General features: G+C 35.9%; 1 pseudogene; it reads left to right on the plus strand.

Moving 5' to 3' along the window:
• The first annotated feature begins 1445 nt into the window (after positions 1-1445).
• On the plus strand, positions 1446-9100 carry LOC134481465 (solute carrier family 25 member 36-like; annotated as a pseudogene).
• Positions 9101-18567: the final 9467 nt, after the last annotated feature.

The following is an 18567-nucleotide window of genomic DNA, read 5'->3' on the forward strand; positions in this document are numbered from 1 at the left end:
TGTGCGCACAAACACATACACACCACATTATACTAACAAGTACAAGCATGCATATATAAATACATACATACACACATACATACACAGACACATACACACACACATAAGAGAGAGAGAAAGAGCACATATAATGCAAGGATTATACAAGTTTATTTGTATTAGTTAACAGTACTGACACCTTATATTTGTGGTATGTATCTTAGAGTCAATTCCATTGTACTGTCAAGAATTTTGTTTTATTTTCTCTGAGTGTTGACAAAATACATTACCATAAGTTATTGTTTTGGAAAATTCAATTGTATGAAAAGTTACAGATATAGTATTCCCATAGTATTTGTAATGTTCGTGAGCACATACACAAATTTCTACCCCCCTCAATATACTCTTCATTAATTCACTAATAGTATATAAATGCCGGTTTAAGCTCAGGATTGTTCACATGTTCTTGAATATTAGGTAAAATAACATGTCAACTAGAGTACTATCTTTGGTAGGATTTCATTTAAATAATGCAAGGTAAACAGGTAGAGATTATGGCAGTGTAGCTAGTTAAGAAACATACCTATTTTGCAAGCACATGGCTTGGTTCTGAACATGAAAACCCAAAATTCTAGGTGTAAGTACACCTGCTAATTATAACATCATGGAGTTTGAAGGTAATGAAATGCAGATCCCTGTGTCTCAGTGCCAATTTCCCCAGTGTTTCTAAGGAACCCTAGGTTTGCACTAAGAGATGCTGCCTTAAAGTATGACAGATTTTCCGGGTTTGAAACTCAAGGACTTCCCCAGCTTCCCTAGGGAGGCATCCACATGTGCACCTGTACATACAATACCTCATAAAAATAATATGTGTAAGTGAACAAATGCATTTTAAAGGAAGATGAAAAAAACAAATAAGGCTGTAGGGCCTAGAAATGGTAGTGTCTATGTCTGAGCAGCCAGTGTATACTCTCTAGAGTCCATTCAGTCACATTACAGGATGTTATGGAAGCACACACCAGGCCTTTGCAAATACCTATGGGTCTACTGCAGTATTATGTGGCTTTTAATTTTATTTATTATTCCAAATTAAAATAATCCCCTCTATTTATGAACAATAAGAAAATAAATATATTAACAATGCCTGCCAATCATTTGCTTCAATTAATGTAAAAGGGGAAAATCTAATTGTACTTTACTTTTTCTAATTAAGAAAATACAATGCGTTTTAATTAATGTATTAATTAGATGCTGTTATCTGTTCCTAGAACAGGTACATTATTTGAAAATAAGCCTTGGCCTTTTTTCGTGTGTTCTATAGCTTTATTTGATACAATTTTTACTTAATGAAATAAGTAGATGATAATGTCTGTAAGTAAACACTCTATACATGGAGTGAAATTTTCAGTATTTCCACTGTCACTTAGACTATTTTCTTTTGTCCAAGTATGTCATATTCTCTTTTCTCTGGAGTCACATAAATAATGTGCACTCATCCCAAATAGATCATCAAAGAAAGAGAGAAATCATTCCACTTTAGTGGAACTTGGTGAACCTGATGGACACGAACAAGAGCATGGGTAAAAAAGTCAGTCAGATCACTGAAAACAAAAGACCTAATCCCAACACCACCAACTGCCTGCATTTTCTTATGGATGGTGTGGGGTTATGGGACCCACCCTGTTGGCAGCCACTAACTCTTTATAATTTATTGTCTAGGAAGTGTCAGTGTGAGCTCTCAGCTAAGGCAACTGCAAGCTTCTGTGAAGGACAGGCTCTCATGAACCCTTCTCCCTTAAAATCTGATAAATGACTATGAACCATGGTAAGAGGTAGAGAATCCTGTGACTGTACTTAGAAGACTCCTGTGTTTGTCTTAGAAGCTTACTGGGTCAACATTTTTCAGTTCTCCTTCAGGGAAATTATGGATGAAGTGGCTAAGTGCCAAGTTCTGCACAGAGGATTGTGCACAAGAATGTCTGCCACTTCTTCAGTATTCTGATATTCGGTGTCCTTCTAAATTTCCTAGAAACTCATGCACTAAATGTATGACTCCATTGTGCTAAATACTATGCCTCACTAAATACCTAGTGGATGCCATTAGATTATGGATAAAAAAATGTGAATCTATGCATAGTCTGCTGGAATATACTGTGCTGCTTATTCGAACCTCAAGGAAAAGTTGAATGGTGGTTTTGATCCTGATTCTACCCAAATACACACGATTTCAGAAGCAATGACAAGTATTTACTATACATTTTTCCTGAGAAAAGAATGAGATCGTGTTATCTCTTGCTCCCTAACTTCAGGTCATTTCCTGTAGAAATATGGACAAACTTAAACCTCATTTTACTTTAGTCACAGTAACAAAAACCATTTGGCTTATAAAGATATTGTTCCAACTTGATGCAAGGAATTTTGAGGAAAGTAATGGGTGCTTTTGAATGTATTCATAAAGTATATCAAAGAGACGGTCTGAGATGATTTTATAAAGGTATGTCTGCCTCATATGCTGGCATATCAGAGACAGTTATGTATTTTGTTATTTTAAAAATTATAAAGCTAAAACTATTGGAATATAGAACTGCTTCTATGATTGAAACTGCTGATGGGTCTGTAAAAGAAGCAGCGAATTTCATGCTGCCACCTCAAAAACCTGTGCCACAAACCTAGCACATCCACATAAAGTTGCAAGAACAATACTATGTGAAGAAAAAACAAAATTCAGATTTTATTCAGATACTGTCTTTCATTGTTCAAGATGTCTCTGGGGCTATTTACCATGGCCGAACAACTCATCTGATGAGACAGAGTCCAAACCCAGCCATTATGATCGCTACCTACAAACTGGTAGTCTACCTACTCAATGTGTAGTAGCAGGGCCTGCCATGCTGCAGAACAGGAAGACCAAAAGTTCACCATGGAATCTTGTAGCCTAATGGAGGTCAGAAACAGTAGCTGGGAAACATGTAACTACAGTGATTTAGTGGAAGTTTCATTTTAGGAAGTAAGGTACCAGACCACATTAATATTTCAAGTGAAGGGAACCAGAAGACAGGGGCACTGGAGCTGCAGGTCCCCCGTGCTCCAGACACTGCCTGGTCCTAAAGGGACCAGAACAACAGTTCTCTGCACCCAAATCCTGTGAGAGGGAGAGTTAAAACTTCAGAGGGGCAGACACGCCTGGGAAGGCAGAAGAGAATACACTCTGCGCACATTTTTGACTCCAGAGGAAAACACCTAACACCATCTGGGACGCCGGTGCACAGGGGCTCCCGGAAAAGGGGGCACAGGCACTCACGGTTGCCACCCTCATGGAGAGCTCAAGAGCAGCCCTCCATAAGCAATTTAAGCAACAGGACCTAAGGTAAGATCAACTTTTCTGCTCCAGGTGAATTTCCTGGTGGAATTAGGACACAAGTCCACAGGAACAGTTGAAGACCAGTAGACAGGAACGACTACATGCCCGAAAGCAGAACACTCTGTTCCCATAACTGGCTGAAAGAAAACAGGAAAAAAGGTCTTCAGCACTCCTGACACACAGGCCTATAGGACGGTCTAGCTACTGTCAGAAATAGCAAAACAAGGCAACACCAGAGAAAACCTGATGGTGAGAGGCAAGCATAGGAACCCAAAAATAGAAACCAAGACTACATGGCATCATCGGAGCCCAGTTCTCCAACCAAAGCAAACACTGAATATCCAAACACACCAGAAAAGCAAGATCTAGATTTAAAATAATATTTGATCCTGATGCTGGAGGACTTCAAGAAAGACATGAAGAACTCCCTTAGAGAAACCCAGGAAAATATAAATAAACAAGGAGAAAACTGTAGAGAGGAATCACAAAATTCCCTGAAAGAATTCCAAGAAAAGGCAATCAAACAGTTGAAGAAAATAAAATGGAAATAGAAGCTATAAAGAAAGACACAAGGAAACAATCCTGGATATAGAAAACAAAAGGAAGAGACAAGGAGTCATAGATACAAGCATCAGCAACAGAATAAAAGAGATAGAAGAGAGAATCTAAGGAGCAGAAGATTCCATAGAAATAATTGACGCAATTGTCAAAGATAATGTAAAATGGAAAAAGCTACTGGTCCAAAACATACAGGAAATCCAGGAGTTAATGAGAAGATCAAACCTAAGGATAGTAGGTATAGAAGAGAGTGAAGACTCCCAACTCAAAGGAGCAGTAAATATCTTCAACAAAATCATAGAAGAAAACTTCCCTAACCTAAAGAAAGAGATGCCCATAAACATAAATGAAGCCTACAGAACTCCACATACATTGGATCAGGAAAGAAAAACCTACCGTCAACATAATAGTCAAAACACCAAATGCACACACACACACAAGAAAGAATATTAAAGCAGTAAGGGAAAAATGTCAAGTAACGTAAAAAAGGAGACCTATCAGTATCACACCAGACTTCTTGCCAGAGAATATGAAAGCCAGACAATCCTGGAGAGATGTCATACAGTCCTTAAGAGAACAAAAATGCCAGCCCAGGTTTCTGAATCCTGCAAAACTCTCAATTGACATACATGGAGAAACCAAGATATCCCTTGACAAAAACAAATTTACACAATGTCTTTCTACAAATCCAGCACTACAAAGGATAATATATGGTTAAGGCAATATAAGAAGGCAAGTTACACCCTAGAAAAAAGCAAGAAACTAATCGTCTTGGCAAGAAAACCAAGAGAAGAAAAGCACACAAACGTAATCTCACATACAAATATGAATATAACAGGAAGCAATAATCACTATTCCTTAATATCTCTCAACATCGATGGCCCAAACTCCCCAATAAAAAGACATAGATTAACAAACTGTGTATGCAATGAGGACCCTGCATTCTGCTGCCTACAAGAAACACACCTCAGCAACAAAGACAGACACTACCTCAGAGTAAAAGGCTGGAAAACAACTTTCCAAGCAAAGGGTCTGAAGAAGCCAGCTGGAGTACCCATTCTAATATCGAATGAAATCGATTTTAAACTAAAAGTCATCAAAAAAGATAAGGAAGGACACTCCATATTCATCAAAGGAAAAATTCAACAAGGTGTATTCGCAATCCTAAATATCTTTGCTCTTAATAAAAGGGCAGCTGCATACATAAAAGAAACATTAGTAAAGCTCAAAGCACACATAGTACTTCACAGAATAATAGTAGGAGATTTCAACACCACACTCTAAACAATGTACAGATCATGGAAACAGAAATTAAACAGAGACATAGACAAAGAAAAGTCATGAACCAAATGGACTTAACAGATATTTGTAGAACATTCTATCCTAAAACAAAAGAATATACCTCCTTCTCACCACCTCATGATACTTTCTCCAAAATTGACCATATAATTGGTCATAAAACCGGCCTCAACAGATACAGAAAGATCGAAATTATCCCATGTATCCTATCAGACCACAACAAGCTAAAGCTGGTTATCAATAACAATAAGGGAAGGACACCCACATATACATAGAAGTTGAACAATCCTCTACTCAACAATAACCTGGTCAAGGAATAAATAAAGAAATAAATTAAAGACTTCTTAGAATTTAATGAAAATGAAGGTACAACATACCCAAACTTATGGGACACAATGAAAGCTGTGCTAAGAGGAAAACTTATAGCGCTGAGTGCCTGCAGAAAGAAACAGGAAAGAGCATATGTCAGCAGCTTGACAGCACACCTAAAAGCTCTAGAACAAAAAGAAGCAAATACAACCAGGAGGAGTAGAAGGCAGGAAATAATCAAACTCAGAGCTGAAATCAACCAAGTAGAAACAAAAAGGGCCATAGAAAGAATCAACAGAACCAAAAGTTGGTTCTTTGAGAAAATCAACAAGATAGATAAATCCTTAGCCAGACTAATGAGAGGACAACGAGAGTGTGTCCAAATTAACAAAATCAGAAAAGAAAAGGGAGACATAACTACAGATTCAGAGGAAATTCAAAAAATCATCAGATCTTACTATAAAAGCCTATATTCAACAAAATTTGAAAATCTGCAGGAAATGGACAATTTCCTAGACAGATACCAGGTACTGTAGTTAAATCAGGAACAGATAAACCATTTAAACCACCCCATAACTCCTAGAGAAACAGAAGCAGTCATTAAAGGTCTCCCAACCAAGAGGAGCCCAGGTCCAGACGGGTTTAGTGCAGAATTCTATCAGACCTTCTTAGAAGACCTCATACCAATACTATCCAAACGGACAGAAAACTACCGAATTCCTTCTATGAAGCTACAATTACTCTTATACCTAAACCACATAAAGCCCCAACAAAGAAAGAGAACTGCAGACCAATTTCCCTCATGAATATCGATGCAAAAATACTCAATAAAATTCTGGCAAACTGAGTCCAAGGGCACATCAAAATTATCATCCACCATGATCAAGTAGGCTTCATGCCAGGCATGCAGTGATGGTTTAATATACGGAAAACCATCAACGTAATCATTATATAAACAAACAAAAAGAACAAAACCACATAATCATTTCATTAGATGGTGAGAAACCATTATCAAAATTCAACACGCCTTCATGATAAAAGTCCTGGAATGAATAGGAATTCAAGGCCCATACCTAAATATAGGAAAAGCCATATACAGCAAACCAATCGCTAACATTTAACTAAATGGAGAGAAACTTGAAGCAATCCCACTAAAATCAGTTACTAGACAAAGCTCCCCACTATCTTCCAACTTATTAAATATAGTTTTTGAAGTTTTATCCCGAGCAATCAGGCAAGAAAAGGAGATCAAAGCAGTATAGTTTGGAAAAGAACAAGTCAAAATATCACTATTTGCAGATGATAAGATAGTATATTTAAGTGATCCCAAAAGTTCCACCAGAGAACTACTAAACCTGATAAATACCTTCAGAAATGTGGCTGGGTATAAAATTAATTCAAATAAATCAATAGCCTTCTTCTACACAAAAGAGAAAAAAGATGAGAATGAAGTTAGGGAAACGATACAATTCATAGTAGTCCCAAATAATATAAAATTCCTCCGTGTGTCTTTAACCAAGCAAGTAAAAGATCTGTATGAAAAGAACTTCAATCCTCTGAATAAAGAACTTAAAGAAGACCTCAGAAGAATGAAAGATCTCCCATGCTCATGGATTGGCAGGATTAATATAGTAAAAATAGCCATTTACCAAAAGTGATCTACAGATTCAATGCAATCCCCATCAAAATACGAATCCAATTCTTCAGAGAGTTAATAGAACAATTTGCAAATTCATCTGGAATAACAAAAAACCCAGGATAGCTAAAACTATCCACAACAATAAAAGGACTTCTGGGGGAATCACTATCCCTTAACTCAAGCAGTATTCCAGAGCAATTATGATAAAAACTGCATGGTATTGGTACAGAGACAGACAGACTGACCTGTGGAATAAAATTGAAGACCCAGAAATGAACCCACACACCTATGGGCACTTGATTTTTGACAAAGGAGCCAAAACAATCCAGTGGAAAAAAAGATAGCATTTCCATAAATGGTATTGGTTCAACTGGAGGTCAACATGTAGAAAAATGCAGATCGATCCATCCTTATCATCTTGTACAAAGCTTAAGTCCAAGTGGGTCAAGGACCTCCACATCAAACCAGATACAATCAAACTAATAGAAGAAAAAGTGGTGAACCATCTTGAACACATGGGCACTAGAGAAAATTTCCTGAACAAAACACCAATCTCTTATGCTCTAAAATCAAGAATTGACAAATGGGATCTCATAAAACTGAGAAGATTCTGTAAGGCAAAGGACACTGTTGTTAGGACAAAACAGCAACCATAAGATTGAGAAAAGGTCTTTACCAATCCTCCAAGAGATAGAGAGCTTATATCCAAAATGTCAAAGAGCTCAAGAAGTTAGACCTCAGGGAGACAAATAACCCTATTAAAAAATGGGGTTCAGAGCTAAAAAGAATTCACATCTGAGGAATTCTGAATGGCTGAGAAACCCCTAAAGAAATGTTCAACGTCTTTAGTAATATTGGAAATGCAAATCAAAATAGCCCTGAGGTTTCACCTCACACCAGTGAGAATGGCTAAGGTCTAAAACTCAGGTGACAGCAAATGCTGGAAAGGATGTGGAGAAAAAGCAACACTCCTCCATTGTGGATGGGATTGCAGACTGGTACAACCATTCTGGAAATCAGCCTGAAATTTCCTCAGGAAATTGCACATTGAACTACGTGAGGATCCAGCTATACCTCTCTTGTGCATATACCCAAAAGATGCACCAACATATAACAAAGACACATGCTCCACTATGTTCATAGCAGCCTTATTTATAATAGCCAGAAGCTGGAAAGAACCCAGATGCCCTTCAACAGAGGAATGGATACAGAAAATGTGGTACATCTACACAATGGAGCTATCAAAAACAATGCCTTTATGAAATTCATAGGCAAATGATTGGAACTGGAAAATATCATACTGAGTGAGATAACCCAGTCACAGAAAAACACACATGGTATTCACTTGAAAATATCATACTGAGTGAGGTAACCCAGTCACAGAAAAACACACATGGTATTCACTCATTGATAAGTGGCTATTAGCCCAAATGTATGAATTACCCTAGATGCACAGACCATATGAAACTCAAGAAGGATGACCAAAATGTGAATGCTTCACTCCTTTATTAAAACAGGAACAAGAAAAAATTTGGGAGGGAATAGGGTTGCAAAGTTTAGAACAGAGGCAGAAGGAATATCCGTTCAGAGCCTGCCACACATATTGCCCGTACATATACAGCCACCCAATTAGACAAGATGGATGAAGCAAAGAATTGAAGACTGACAGGAACCGGATGTAGATCTCTCCTGAGAGAAACCGCCATAATACAGCAAATACATAGGCGAACGCCAGCAGAAAACCACTTAACTGAGAACTGGAACCCCGTTGAAAGAATCAGACAAAGGACTGAAAGAGCTTGAAAGGGCTCGAAACCCCATATGAAAAACAATGCCAAGCAACCAGAGCTTCCAGGGACTAAGCCACTACCTAAAGACTATACATGTACTGACCCTGGGCTCCAACCTCATAGGTAGCAATGAATAGCCTAGTAAGAGCACCAGTGGAAGAGGAAGCCCTTCAAGACTGAACCCCCAGTGAACGTGATTGTGAGAGGGAGGGCGGTAATGGGGGGATGATGGGGAGGCGAACACCCATATGGAAGTGGAGGGGGAGGGGTTAGGGTGATGTTGGTCCCGAAACCGGGAAGGAGAATAACAATCAAAATGTAAATAAGAAATACTCAAGATAATAAAGATAATAAAAAAGAACGTGGATTAAAATATATAATTGCATTTTTAGGAGTCAATTTTACCTCTTAAGAAAAATCATTTCTGCTACTATTACCTTTCCTACTTAAGAAAACAAATAACAAAAATATATTAATTCATCATCAGAAAATAAAATTGTCATAGGTAAAAAAAAATATTTCAAGTGGAGAAATCCTGGGCAGCTTCAGTGAGAATACTTTAAAATGCATTACTTTTTCAAAATTGCCATTTTCTCTATTATGTTTCACCAGCTCCAGTTTTGTTTTACTGGTTTATTAAATTCAGAATATATTGTGAATTCCATAAGCATTTTTGGTCATTTAAACAAAACCATTCTTAAGGATGTTCTGTACTGTAATTTTCCAAAGATGATATTGGAAATTACAGATGACTAACTTGACTTCTCCTGCAGTACTGTATAATTGCAAGTAGATCCTCAATACTTCAGTTCTCCAGAATGGCCTGTCTGTTACAGTGTTTTAAGTTGGTATCAGTAACCACTGTGTTTTGAAAACCAGTGAAATAATATCTCAATATTTCACATTTTCTACATTAAAATGTTTCTGTCACAGGTGAAATATATCCATCCTAATGTGGACATTAACACATCATATGCATGTACTTACTCTTTTTGGGGCTATAAAATGAGCTTGTGGATACTGACTCAGTGACAAAGAGCATCCTCTTACCTTCTTCAATAATGTGATGTAGGAATGGATGTGATTTGATTCATGATGTAGTTATCACAGTCTCATATCTACTTATTTACTTTAAAAGCAGATAATAATGACTAGATTTTTTTCTGCTTACTTTCATATTAAGAATTTTATCATTTGATTTATTTCCACATCTGTATAGGTTATTTTTGGTTGGTAGAGGATATGATAATTTTCTGTTTTGACATTTATAGGATTCTTGAAGTGATACTAATATTTAGGACAATATAAATATTACAGAAGACATCCTCAGTTATCAGATACAGTGAATCTTAGGTGACAGAGAGTGTGATATACTGGAAAAATGTTCTTCTGCCCTAGTTCCCCAAATGCTCTCTCATAAAGGCAGGTTAGTTCTAGTTCATTGGGCTGAAGAGGTAGAGTTTTTAAATGTTGCTATTGAGTCAGCAATATCTTTGAATACTTTAATATAATACATATGGACATTATAAAGGTGTTCGCTGCTATACTATAGATTTTCCTATGGATGTTGCTATACTGGTATATAAAATTTCTACAATTAAACTCTATTGTAGTACTCATCAATGTACTTTAACTTTAAAATTTGCAATGGGTATCTCTTCAAAACGACTTTGGAAATGTACTGTATTGCCTTTTGAGGGTGTAAGAATTGGGATTAAATTTATGTTAATTTCTTTACCATTGCTATGTATTAGACAGACACAGTGTTCATAATATTTTTCTGAATTTTAGGTATGCTTTGGAAATTTTACGTTTTTTTTAGTGTGCTAAGTAATGCCAAAAATTATAAAAATAACCACATGCATTAAAAGCTTTCTCTGATGTTGCCAATGAAGTTTATTCCCTTCTTACATTTCTCACCTTGACTTCCTTTTTATCAGTAACTAGATCTTTTTGAGGTGCTCAATTGGAAAGAATATTCCCACCTATTTGGAGTAGAACGTTACCTCTGAAATTATTGCAGCTTTGGCATCTATTACATGGAACATACCAAAAAATAAATGCCTACCTGGGGGTTACGTTAAATTTGTAGAAAATGTCTCAGGCTATAATGTTTGCTTCTTCAGGTGCTATTGATACTGCCTAACACAGCACCATTTACTCTGTGAAGATCCATAACAATTGTATTGAATGTAGGATATGATCCCCTGTGTTACACAGGTCACAGATGATGAAGAGTGGTGTGAAAGCCAGTAGCCAAGGAACAGCTTGTGAAATCATTATAGCAAATCCATGATAAATGTCCTTCAGGGATGAGCATGTAGTAGTCTGCTTTTTGGAAGTTTCACTTACATTAACCTCTAGTGCATTGTACTCAGCATTTAAAATTAACGTGTGATCTTCAGGAAAAGGGGTTTTAGAGCCTAAGTATTTACTTGTAAAGCAACTGCTAGAAAGGAGCAATGAGGTCCTTTTGTTTTTCCCCTGAGCATTCTCTACAATACTTCACTTTATGACAGAGATAATGCAAAAGGTAAAGGAAAAGAAAATCAGATATATGTTATACATTGTCTATGAAGTATTTTTTGAGGCTTTTAATTGTAATGTTAAAAATGTGCATACTCAGGGCATTGGATTTTTAAAAAACTGGTTTTCAATCATTTAATCTTTTTTTAAATATCTTAAAGAGCTAGGGTGGACCTTGCTGTATACTTTGTGGCAGTTTTCTCAAAAAATTGAACTTCCTCAGTCAGGCTGGAGCAATGGCTCCTAGAAGCAACACTCACACAGCAGCAAGTGCTGTGCTTCAAATGCTTGATAATTGTTTGGGATTATTCAGTTGGTGAATTGTCAAGCTTTTGTGGGTACCATACCGTACTTTAAGTTTCCAGGGAATGATCTACCACCAAACCTCTGTGCTTGTGTTGGTTTTGTTTGTTTTGATTTGGGTTTTTCCTCAAATTTTATTTGTTTGTTTTATTTTTGTGTTGCCCAAGATGACCTTGTTTCCTGATTCTCCTGCCTTTGCCTCCTAAGTGCTGGAGTAACAGGAATGCCCTACATGCTCATGAACTCTAGTCCAGTTCTCATTGTACAACTGTGTAGAACCAAGTTGATCCATTAAAGGAGTTCAAACTAGCTTGCAATTCTGATACCATGACAGCATTGTTAGGTCACACAGTCTAGTACTTTGTCTCATAAACTTGGATGTCTTCTTGTTGTAGAGTTGTTAGGAAGAACATATTAAGAATGTTCAAAAGAATAAATGTTCATTTACTGAAGTCTAAACATTTTTGGCTTTAAAATATTGCTTTGAAATAATGATTTCAGCTTGAAAATCTTAAGTGGTAGAAATCAGTCTCCCCCTTTCTCTGAGGACTCTCTTCATATTTCTTAGAATACTGGCTTTTCTGCCCAAACTGCCAGTACAATAGTGACCCCTGAGGGGCTCTTACACACCTCGATGGTATTTTCTGCCCCCTCACATACCTTTTTCCCTATAACTTTGTTTCTCTTTTACTGTACCTGGATTTTTATGCTATCCATTTTAGAAAATAAGGACTAGTTCTGTTCCATTATTCTAATCTTTTAGAATGTACACACAGTGGATGTGAATTAAACTATATCAATCATGCAGTATAGTCAGGTTCAAAGAGCTGATGAGTTTTGCCAATTACTGTGAGTGTTGCTATTGTTGCATTGTTGTACATGGCCGTAAATCCTGTGCATTTATGTTTGGTTTTCGTTAACTAGCTGACGTTTACTTGAATTAAGATTAATTTTTTTAAATGAATGAGAATCTACATAAAGGCAAACAAAAAAAAAAAACAACAAAAAATAAGAGTCTGCCATGGATCAGAAAATGTCTACATTTAGGTCAAGTGCTCTCTTGATAGAGAGTATCTCAAGCATACAAGAAGCCAGGAGCTTCAAGTTTAGTAAAAAACAAAAACAAAAACAAAAAAATCAAACAAACTAACCAAAAAACAGGAATTGTGAAGAACATTAAATATTAACCTCTGTCCTTCAAATACATGCATAACCAAACCTACTCACAAGCATTTCTATAATACATGGAAACACAAACACACACACACACACACACACACACACACACACACACACACAGAGAGCACACACATACACTAGGTGACTGAAAATTTAAGGGTATCTTAGCACAGGTTTCCTTCCAGCCTGAATTTCAAATTTGCTCATAGTCAGTAAATCAAACAAGTAAACACTTGCTCCACTTTCTGGATATTATAGCAAACCAAGATTATACTCACACAGTTAATATCCTAATTTGGACAATATCCAGAGAGTAGTGGTATCTGAACTGTATAACCTTTTTCATTCTATGCACTGCAGGAGCATGCAGTCTTCCCACGTCAGTGTGTGCCTTTCAAAACAAAACCTAGAGACTTAATTTGGAATGAACAAAAAGGAAAGAAAGTATGTATTGCCTGTGGTTGATGAAGAAACACTCTGGCTTCAAGAGCCATAGTGAAGTATTACCTTTCTCTAAGTAAACTAATTCCTTGACAAGTATTGAACGTTATTCACAGTGTTAACAACGAATATTGTGATGACAATTTTTATTGTTTTTTCAGTGTGAATACTTGAAACATGCATATGAAACGAATACTATCAGCACCAATACCCAGTGATGATACAACAAGGTCTCATCAATTCTATTTTATCTACACTCAGAATCATTTGCTCCAGTTTGGATTATATGAAAGAGTGCTTAGATCAAATCACCCCATGACATAGAATCACACCAGCACATATTTCTTGAAGATCAGAATCCATTATTACTCTTAGGTAGACTCATTATAATAATAAATCTAGTAGGTCAATTCACAAAACATTTTAGACATGTGGATGTTGGTGCTTTAGTTGTTGGTCAAAAGTTTCCTTGTTTCTCCTTTTCAAAGAGTTAATGGCAAAGATTCCTCTAAGTTTGCTTTGATTTAATGATCTCTCTTCTTTCACTTTTTATTTTTTCCTTGAAACAGTGTATTAAAGGAAACATATTTATCATCCAGACATCCTGGCCATCCCTCTGGTCTGATATAACAAGCTCTCTGTTGCTATAAATTGGTGTTCACATTTAATGAGACTCACAGACACTTTGGCAAGAATTCTTCACACGTGGTTTGTATATCTCCATCAGAGACAGACATTGTTCAGATGGCTTAGAGGTCATTTGGGCTTCCTTGAATATTAATGATTACTACTTAAAGCATTAATTTTTTTAGGGTCAAATAAATTAACAATGAAAGTGAATTATGTTGGTTTCCCTCCTATTAACTTGGATACACTACAGAAAAAAAATTGCTTGTGGTTTAGGGATTTAAAGTGCAGTTTATAGAAGCAAAAAACAATGTCTTTTCGGTTGCTTTACATACCAATTTTAAATCTGTGATTCATGTCTCTAGTATCCTTTAAGTGACTGTGGAGATGGGAATGAATAATGAGTATGCAGTATGTTATTTATCATATTTGATGCCTAAATTGCCCAATCTCAGCCAGCAGTAAGTACTCATTTTAAATTTGATTATTCAGTCATATTACTGCAATGCTGTTTACATCTCAGAGTTTCTTGTTATGGAATGATGGGGCAAATCTGAGGTCATCTTTTCGTGCTTTGCAATGGTCAGTGTTGAAAGAAAAACATCTTGCTTTAGAGACATATGACTTTAAGCAGCAAGCATCAGAGTCTGGGAGTTTTCACAGGCTTGCTGCCCCTTCTTACAGTTTTCGTGGAAAGAAAAAAGAAAAAATCTCTAGAGTTAATATAATTCTTTTGGAAGGAAACTGCATTAAATGTTCATACTGCAATTTCCTGTTCACATTCTGAACAACATGCATTTTTTTGTCTTCCTTGTCATTTTTTTTTCTTTTTTTTCGGAGCTGGAGACCGAACCCAGGGCCTTGCACTTGCTAGGCAAGTGCTCTACCACTGAGCTAAAACCCCAACTCCTCCCTTGCCATTTCTTATCATCTTATACTGGTCTTCAGTGCATCAAGTAAAGCACCCATTGCTTCATTCCATCCCAGTCTATCAGTAACAGTTGTGAGGCAGCAGTGATATGAACATTACAATTTACAATAAGAATAAAGAATCACAATAGCATGTATATTGTCTTGATTTACACTTTTCTTTTTCTCATCTCACGTTTTAGGATAATTAAGTTGTTTTACATATGCTGAAAACTTGTGTTTGTGCCATCAGTTTCTATGTGCATTTATGTATCTGTTTCAGTTTCCTAATTTGGGGATTGATATCCAATCCCAAGGTGCTTTAAAGTTCTTGCAACTATATTTTATTTTCAGAATAGCCAAATGTCTATTCCTATTTCATGCATTCATTCCCACGCCAGGTAAAGATAATCTTCTGCTTAATTGCATATTTTCATATAATTCTGAGTATGTTGTGCACATTTACACACAAATATGCACATGTTTTTTGTATTCATAAGTACATATTTAATATACATCCACACAGAAGAATATAATTATTTGTCCCTTATTTATAGTCAACTATATTTCTCTTCACCTTGTTTCTCCCATTTAAATATAATCAGAACATCATGTGCACTATTAATACGAGACATATAATCTATTTTATATTTTATTATTGTCCATTTTAGAGATTTACTCAAAGTTATTCAAACAGTTTATTGCTAACGGTCATTTAGCGTGTTTGCATTTTCACTTTTGCTAATAAATTCTGTGCCTAAGCTTTGCAATAGGTACTTAGATTCTGAAATATTTGAGTCAGAGAACAAATGTTCTAGTAACCTCAAAAGACATTACCAAATTCTTCTACATGAACACTTAATTAGGACACATATTTTTCTTTAGTTCATGCTTTATATGAATGTGAGTATGTACATGCTATATCATGCCTGCCGAAGTTAGAAGACAACTGAACATGTTGGTTCTCCTTTCTGCTTTATTTCTTACTATCTTTTGCTTGTTTGTTGCAAAATATACTAGGATATCTAGCCTGTGAAAATTCTCCTGTTTCTAACACCTATCTCACCGTAATAGGATTCTAAGCAGATTCTACTGCCCATCTTTGCAAGTGTTTTAGAGACTTGAGTCAGATCCTTTTGCTTACAGCCCTCATTTCTATACCCACTGGGTCATTCTCCAATCCTTTCAGACAATTTGATTCTTAGGATCTGCTTCCTGGTCTTTATTTAGATAGGGTATTTCATATTTTACTTTAATATCCCTGGCCAAGGTTCTGAATACAAAATTGGATGCACTGACTTGTCTTCTGCACAAACCATGTTAATTTATCAACTTTTTTTCATAATTTTCAATATGTTCTCTTGGACATTTCAGTTGCATATTAATCATGAAAGTATTTTATATGGCAAAGTCATGTATCATATTAAGTGCCATTGTAAGTTAAAGTCATTATGAGAATTACCATTGAGAATACATATTTTATTTTACAACTTGTAAAAATACCCATGTTTTCAGAATTAAGGACATTATATAATCAAAGAAGTCAAGCATCTACCTTTATTTCTTCCATCAATTCTCTTAAAAACTTGGGTAAGATTTTTGTTTACTCATATTTTTGTGTATATTTTTTTTGCTTATATACTTACAACTTATATGCAAGCACATAAATGTATAAGACACATATGTTTGAGTAGACAATATTGAATATGCATTTCAAATAATAGAATCTAAATGCAAATCATAAATGAAGAAGTGCAAAACCAAAGTTTCTAGTTCAAAGTTGGTTAAATTTATAAAGTAAGATATGGCAACTGTGAAACAGAATGAATCCCAAATGTGCAATGACATACATTTGTATATTACAGGGCTTTGATCAGTGAAAAATAATGCTGTAGATTTTTATACTCTATACATTGAAGAGTATAAGTATCCTGAAGGCATGTATGGGTAAGGGTTAAGAGTTGTAAGGAGAGGAGGTGAGAAAATGACTGCAAGTTAAGCATTTGATACTTTAATAATGCTGAAGACCTAAATTTATTATGGAAATCACAAGAGAAAAACCTGGAAAGAATGGGACAAACTTATAATACCATTATTGAGAAGACAGAGGTTTGAAGATTCCTGTGTCTCACTGGCTAAATAGTCAAGCCTAATTAGAGTCACGGTCTCCTTGAGAAACCTTGTCTCAAAGTGCAAGTGGGTCTGGAGAGATGAATGAGCAGTTAAGAGTATTTGGTGGTCTTAATATAAAATGATCTTCTGGCTCATCAAAAACAAACATATGTGCCTAAATATCAATATAATGATTCTTATATTTAAAATGTAGATGGCCCTAGAGGAATATTTGCTGAGGTTGTCCTCTGGTCTCCACATGTACATACCTATACACACACATGTGCATAATCTCTCTCTCTCTCTCTCTCTCTCTCTCTCTCTCTCTCTTTCTCTGCCTCTTCCCCAGCATTGACAAAGATCAGCATTTAATCACAAAGATTGTTGAGAGAGAGAGAGAGAGAGAGAGAGAGAGAGAGAGAGAGAGAGAGAGAGAGACACCACATGGAAAGACAACTGAAAACTGCAAAGGTATTTATCATCATATCAAATGTCTCATTTAACAATGTGGCCAAAATGCCAGAACCTTCAGAAGAATATTGTTCCTACTCAGGTATGTCATTATACAGGACATTGCAAGTCCATCTTCATTAAAATAAGTGAATTTCTTAAAACTCAGATAAAAATATTGAGGAATACTACAGAGAAAAGATCCATTTGTTTTTACAATTTGGTTCTAAATAGAAATTGTGAACTTGATATCTGACAGAAGTTTATTTCCTATTGTATCTCCACAACAGGTGAAATGTAAAGACTTTCTAAGCCACTGACAAAGTGTCACTAAGCTTTGAGTTAGCTGTGACAGTATTGCAGACTGAGTCAATGTGCCTTTTGGGACTAGAAATAGATGATCTTCTCTAAATATAAAGGTGTTTGTTTATTTGATTGTTTGTTTCTTTGTCTGTTTTTAATTGAAGCTTTTTTTTCTGTAATAGAGTTTTACCTCTTATCACATGTTCTAGAGCACATACTTCCCTAAATCCTTAATGCATCAATACATACATTTAAAATGTAAGTTAGAAACATAAAGCTTTCTGGATTCTGGAGGGAAAGATGGAGTCTTTTATTCTACTCACTTACTTGCTAAACAAATAAATATGGCTTGGGAGATGGCTCTGTAGGTAAACCACTTTACACAAAAGTATCAGTGTCAGAATTACTTTGCTTGAAACACATAAATGTTGAACATATGTGAAGCCTATTCTGAGACCAGCAAGTAGAAGGCTTAGTCAGAGAATACCCTGATAAGCCTATAGCCAAATCAGGAGATTCTTTGAGCTCCAGACCTTCAGGAGACTCTGTCTCATTAAATAAAACTTGGGAGGTATCAAGTAGTATACTAGATATCAACTTCAGTCTTCTACATGCAGGAACATACACAAACATATGAATATGCATGCACACATGTATACAAACTATACACTATTATGCAACAAATATAAATTAATTAATTAAATAATTAATGCAATGGGGTATGTTGTATGACTTGCTTCATGGAATGGTGAAAAAAATGACTTCTCTTCAAGTATCTTGTT

This window comes from Rattus norvegicus, chromosome 13 (assembly GCF_036323735.1).
Source record: "Rattus norvegicus strain BN/NHsdMcwi chromosome 13, GRCr8, whole genome shotgun sequence".
NCBI lineage: Eukaryota > Metazoa > Chordata > Mammalia > Rodentia > Muridae > Rattus > Rattus norvegicus.